General features: G+C 61.2%; 1 long non-coding RNA gene across 1 annotated transcript in view; it reads right to left on the reverse strand.

The window, feature by feature from the left end:
* LOC121017739 (uncharacterized) overlaps positions 1 to 4,477 on the reverse strand; it is an 8,282-nt gene extending 3,805 nt beyond the window's left edge. The window contains exons 1-2 of the long non-coding RNA XR_005784879.1: positions 4,395 to 4,477; positions 3,644 to 4,021 (exon numbers count right to left, since the gene is read on the reverse strand). This is a non-coding gene — a long non-coding RNA (uncharacterized LOC121017739). The remainder of the gene's footprint in view (positions 1 to 3,643; positions 4,022 to 4,394) is intronic.
* Positions 4,478 to 6,226: the final 1,749 nt, after the last annotated feature.

Genomic DNA, 6,226 nt, shown 5'->3' on the forward strand with positions numbered 1-6,226 from the left:
CCCCCCCCCCCCCCGCCGGGCCCCCGCCCCGGCAAGGAGAAGCCCTCTCTGACGTCTCCCACCAGAGACTATTTTGGCCGTTTCTGAACTTGACAGAGGTAGAATCCTCCAGCTCGCCTGCTTTCGTGTCTGAGATTCAGCGAGGCTGAGGCCAGTGGTTGACAACAGGTGGCTTTTGGCGGGCTCGTTGGAGGCAACAGGCCGCACCACCCTCATTCTCCCCCCACCCCACCTGAGTTCTCAGGTGCCCACTGCTGGGAAGAAGAGCCTAGAAGGAGATTTTTCCAGAGACTAAATGCCTCGAGCTCAGGTCCTCCCAGAGTCCGGGGAGGCCTCAGGGGCATCTGCCGAGCTCCCAGGCGGATGCCTTTGATGTGGGCAGCCAGGAATGAGACCAGAGGGTTGGGCCCCAAGCCTTCCCTGGCGCTTTCCAGAAACGCCCAGTGGGAAAGCAAGATGGGTGCTGGAGGCAAAGAGCCGCCTTCTGGCCCGGAAGAGCCTCCTGAGCCGTGGTCCTGTCGGAGGCGGTCCTGCAGGGTGAGCTGAACTGAGCCGGTGTGGATGGAGCGCAGCCTACGCAGGGCGGGAGACCCCAACTATCTCCTGCCTCTTTCTAAGAAAGGAGGCTCTGTTCGATTTATCTCCATGCTGGGGCCTGGCACAGGGACAAACACAGAGTACGTGTTTGTTGAATGAATGAGTGAATGCACTCATTTTCCAGACAAGGGACGGGAGGCCTGGAAGAGCAGTGGTGGCTGTAATTCACGTGGAGTGTAGACACAGGCCTGTGAGTTTTGAAGAGGGCTGGTGTCCAGCCTCCTGAGAATGGCAACTAGGATCTGCCAGCTCCTGACCCTACCCTAGGTCAGGCCGCAGCAGGAAGTGGCAGGCTTGACCACCCCCCCCCCCCCCCAAGGAGCCATCTTTGGAGATTTTTGGGAATATTTCCTGAAAACCAGGTCAGCCAGGACATCCACCCTGCAGCTCCGGAGCTCCCGGGTGGGGCCTGGGCTTGCTTCCGGGCCCCTCTCTGCCTCCCCAGCTGGGTGGAACTCGGGGTGAGGCCAGGCAGCACCAGGAGGGTGTGGCAGGAGCGGGGAGGTGGTGGAGAGAGACAGGCCTGATTTATGAGGCAAGTAGCGACGGGACCACTTGGCAAGGTGGGCACGCACGACAGACCCTTGGAGATAAGATCCCAGAGGTATGCAAGCGATGTAAACCATAGTGGGGTGAGCACTGTGGTTTCTCCGTACCAGCCAGAGACACCTAGACCAGAGCAGGACGAGGCAGCCGTCTTGGACAGAAGGAGGCCTCAGGACCTTCCAGGGCCTTCCAGGGCCAGGCCTCGATTCCCTCACCAGCCGTCCTGGACCCCTCATTCTTCCCCATGCTGCCGCCTCTGTGCCACTGCTCAGACCATCCCCATCCCTCCCGCTCAGATTCTGCTTCATCACTGAACCCTGCCCAACTCTGCATCCACTCTCAAGGCAGACCTGCTGCAGAATTTTCCCTGACTTCAGGCTCCCCTTCATCACTGCCCCCAGGCCAGGTCCGTCCCTCGTAGCTCCTCATGGCCCTTCTCACACTCAGCCTTCCTCACCTCCCGCACGTCCCTGGATGTGCCCACACTTCTTGACACGCTAAGGCCTTTGCACTCATGATGCCTTGGCTCTCAAATCCCTCTCTGCTCTGATCTGCTGGCAAACTCCTATTCAACCTTCAAAACCCATCTCCCAAGTCCGCTCTCCCAGAGTCATCGCGGCCTCTCGAAGGTAGAGGGAAAGGAGCCCTCAGCTCCCACTGCCCCCCAGTGTCAGCCCAGCCTTCTTGGTCAGAGAATTCAGCACTCTTCCCAGACTGTACCCCCTTTGACTGGGCTTGTCTAGGCCGGAAGCCTCAGGTGTGCCCTCTCCGGGTCCCCAACTTCCACCTCGGACTGTCCAGGACTCAGAATCTCCAAGTTCAAAGCCAGAGGCTCCCTCCTTTTACGAAGAGGCCATCACTGAGACACCAAAAGGATGGGGCCTCCACACCACCCCCTCACATGTTCACTCTGTCGCCGCCCCCCCCCCCAGCCCAGCCCTGGCCCATTGCCCTCCATCCTGATCACAGTGACCACTGTGAAGGCAATGGCCAGGACTGCTAGGAGAGGGAGAAACTGAGGCTAGAGGTGGGGAGAGGACATATTATTCAAGCCAAACTCAAACGGTGGTAGAACCCATGCTGGTAAACTGCCTTAAGTGGCCCTGTGTCCAGACCAGGTTGAGGACACGTCCCCCTCTAAGTAGAGGGCACGGGACCTACCAGCTGGTGCCCAGGCAGGACACATGAACAAGGGAAAGTCAATGTGTACAAGGTCGAGGGCTGCACCTGCTGCCTGCTCGGGGCTGGAGATACACATGGGCCAGGGCAGGCTAGTCAGGAGATGTCCTAGTTGAGCGCCCCGGGGAGGAAAGAGAACCAGGCGTCGGCCGTCCGCACAAGGCCAGCGTCTGCTGACACACTGCCCAGGCACTGCAGCCACGAGCCAATGGCACAGCCACCAGGTGATGCATCCAACACAGATTCCCTTGGCTCTGGGCACAACCTGGGGACCCACGTCTGCAGACAGCCACGACCCCTCCTCACTGCCCTCCCACAGGAATGCATGACTTTGGATGGAGACTGTGTCATCCAAGAAACATTCCATGTTTTCCTTGGTGCGTGCTCTGGGAACGTGGCGAGAATGCTGTCCACACTGCCGTCCACATACTTGGGCAGCTGCCTGAACGCTGGGCTTCCCGGGCCAACCATGTCCTCAGTCCAAAGGGGCCCGGGCCCTGGAAGGCCACCCTTCTCCACCACCTGCCTGGGAGACCCGGTGGGAATATCTCTGGGTTTGGGATCAGGTTGGAGTGGGGGGGGGGCAGTTTGCTGGGAATGGAGGTCTACTGCCTCCCACCCAAGCCCAGGCTCCTCTTGGCCAAGCACTGTCTTTGAACGTGGGAGACAGAGACCTGGGTGCCAGTTCCCCTACTGGTCACGGGCCTTGACTCTGGGCAAGCCGTGCCCCTCTCTGAGCCTCAGTCTTACCCTCCATATAATGGACTCCTTCGAGGCCTTCCAACTCCAAGGCGTCTAGAGGTAGAAACTTTTGAGTCTCCACCTAGACAGGAGCATAGGAAGGGGCCCACCCGTATCCCCACGCCCTCACCTCATGGCGACAGGGACACATCAGGCTTTGTTCCCGTTGGTGTCTTGCCTGCAACCGCTTTTCCTCCTTTTTCCTGCTCTGAGCACAGAAGCCAGCCACGGGGCCTTCCCTGGGACACCGCCTCTGACCACATGCCCTGCTTCTCCTTCCCCTTCGGCCTTCTGTCTCATCTCACCTTGGTCCCTGGTCTTGTGCTGCGGGTGACCAAGCAAGGTGGCGGTGGTGGGGAGTGCTGTCCACACGCACAGCACTCAGGTGGCTCCGGAACATTTCTGGGATGGGTGTGCTTCCCTGGTCCCCCAGGGCGGCTGGAGAGAGTGTCAGTGCCCCAGCCCCACCCTCCCTCAGAAAGACCTCCCACCGAGGTAGCTGGTGGCGGTGACGGACCCTGCACAGGCGTCAGCCCCCGGGGTGCACCTGGGCCCCCGGCCGCAGCCCTAGGCTGGTCACCTGCTCTGCAGGAGCTAACAGCAAAGGCTCCGGCCTCTTCTGCTTTCAATTTGGACGTGGTGGACAGAGCGCAAAGATGTTCACGTTTCCTTAGGCTCTTCCTGGCCAGGGCCCGGGGCAGAGGCTCAGGACAGACGACTTCAGGGAGAGAGAGTCAGGCACGACCAGCCCCCGTCTGGAAGGGCCACATCAGAACAGCAGAACCGGGGTTGTCCTGGCCCACAGGTGAACAGGGCACCAGGGTCCAAAGGGTGTTGGAACCAAATACCTCTTTCCACAGGCAAAGAATCCGAGGCCTGCCGGGAGAAGAAGCTTGCCCAGGGCCCACAGGACACCTGCCTCTTGGCTTCTGGCTGAGCAGCTTTTGAGATGACAGCTCTAAAATGGGGCGTGGGAGAGGGGGACAGTCAGAGACCCAGGTCGAGATGGGCCTCAGGCCCCTGCCACAGGGGCACAGGTGTTATGTCTGTGTGAGGGCCGTCGAGGCCATGCCCTCTGACGTCTGATGCCTCTGACCGGCATTCTAATTTGAGATTCTGAGACCATGGATCTACCAGACAATGACCTCTCAAGGCCGAGTGCACCTGTCCCCCAGCTCAGGGCCTCTGCTAGGACCCCTGGAGCTAAGAACAAAGCCTGAGGTGAGCAGGGCCTCGGTCACTCTTTGGGTCCCTTGACCTGCCCGGCCTCTCCTTCCTGCCCGACCCCCCCCCCCACCCCCAGCCGGCATTTGCTTTGGCCTGCCTCTCACCCAGCCTTGCGGAGAACCAAGTGCCTGGAGTTGGTCACATCCGGCCCAGCCGTCTAAACAGGCCTGAGGGCCCAGAGCATGCCGGGCCCAAGGGGAGCCCAAAATAACATCTGAGTCAGCGTCCCTGCAGACACCCCCACCCGCCTGAGCCCACAGGGAGGGGCCTTAGAGGAGGCCCAGACAGAGGACCAGGCCAGGTCAGACGGCCACCTGCTCTGATGGGGCCCAGCCAGTGGCAGGCACAGCCCGGAGGGCAACGAGAACATTAGGGTCACAAGAGAGAGTCCGGGGAGTAGAGGCAGGAAGGGTGACCTCTAAGGGCCTCCTGTCTAAGGGAGACAGAGGTGACTGCAGATGGTGGTGGCAGTCCAGGTGGTTGATGTCACGCCATAGGGCCCCGGGGGGCGGGGGGGGGGGGGGGGAGGCAAAGGAGACCTCAATCCAGCCCGAGGTCAAAGAAGTCTCCCGGAGGCAAGCAAGTCCTGAAGGAAGGATGGGTTGGATCTGGACAGGACAGGACTGGAGAGGCACGCTCTAGATGGGAGGTGAGGAGGAGAGCTCGTACCCAACGCCAGGAGACTCCAAGGAGTTGAGAGCCCACGTCTGGGGCATCGGGGACAGGAACTAGGCTGCTGTCATCCAGCTTCCAGTCCGGCCCTGGGCCGGTGGGGGGGGACAGTGCTCCAGGCCCCGGGACCTAGGACTATTTGAGACGGGAGGCAGGAGCCATGTGGCCTCGGCTCCTTCCCGAAGGCTGTCCCCAAGCGAGCTGGCCCAGGCAGCACTGTGTCCCCATGTCCCCGGGTGGGCGGCTCACGCCGGTCCCCGCGCATTCACAGCCTTGGCAGCTGGGAGGTCGCCGTGCCCCTCATCCCCAAGCTGCGGCAAGAGGCAGATACCTGAGTCCCCGCTGGCCCGCGGCTTAATCCCCCAGCTTTCCTGAGAACGGCTCGGCTGTTCTTGGCCAAGGGCCTCCGCTAAGCCTGGCACGGCCGCGGCTTGGCCCTCACCAGCGAGCAAGGGCTTGGCCGGGGCCCAGCTGGGGTGGCGGACATGACAGAAGGCACAGAACATGGGGCCCAGGAGGGCAGTGAGACCGAGCAGCAGGGTGGGGCTCGCCTCCCGGGGCCCCTCTCGTCCAGCGGAGGCCGCAGCGGCCTTCTCCCAGCTTAGCTGGTCCAGAAACAGGCAGAATTTATGCCCCTTTATGCCTCTGAAACAAATTAAGTCTTTCGCGGAGGGAAAACAACCCCAAGATTGAGAGCAAAATCCTGGTCCTCCCGCCCGCCCTTCCTCCCGCAACAGGGCTTGACTGAGCCTCTACTATGTCCCCGGCCCAGTGTTGAGCTCTGGGCGGGGGCATGGAGACGAATTTTCTGCAGAGCCCCTGGGGCCCGGCCACACCCCTCTCACTGCCCCAGTTTCCTGCACCAGGGATCCCAGTAGGGCTGCAAAGAGGCTGCAGCTACTGTCTGCCGAGCTGCTACCCCACAGCCGACGTGTGCAACGTGCTCCTCGACTCCTCACCACAGGGGAAACTGAGGCTCGGGGAGGGTGACTCACCCAGAGTCAAACAGCTCAACATGGGACGGTGGGGACTTGAACCTGAGGCACGTGAGCCCAGAACCTTGGCTCTTAACTGCCATGTGAGTGGGAGAGAGAAAGAGAGAGAGAGACACTGTCTGTGTTCACGTCCCCGTGTGTGCGTGTGTGTGCACGCGCGTGTATGCGTGCCATTAAGTGTGTATCACGTCTGGAGAAGGGTGGAGGATCCCGAGGCCAGCTCAGAGCGGGAAAGGGTGGTACGTCAGGTCAAGACGGGTGGGTTTGTC

This window comes from Herpailurus yagouaroundi, unplaced genomic scaffold (genome assembly GCF_014898765.1).
Source record: "Herpailurus yagouaroundi ecotype Mexico unplaced genomic scaffold, PumYag 216, whole genome shotgun sequence".
Taxonomy (NCBI): domain Eukaryota; kingdom Metazoa; phylum Chordata; class Mammalia; order Carnivora; family Felidae; genus Herpailurus; species Herpailurus yagouaroundi.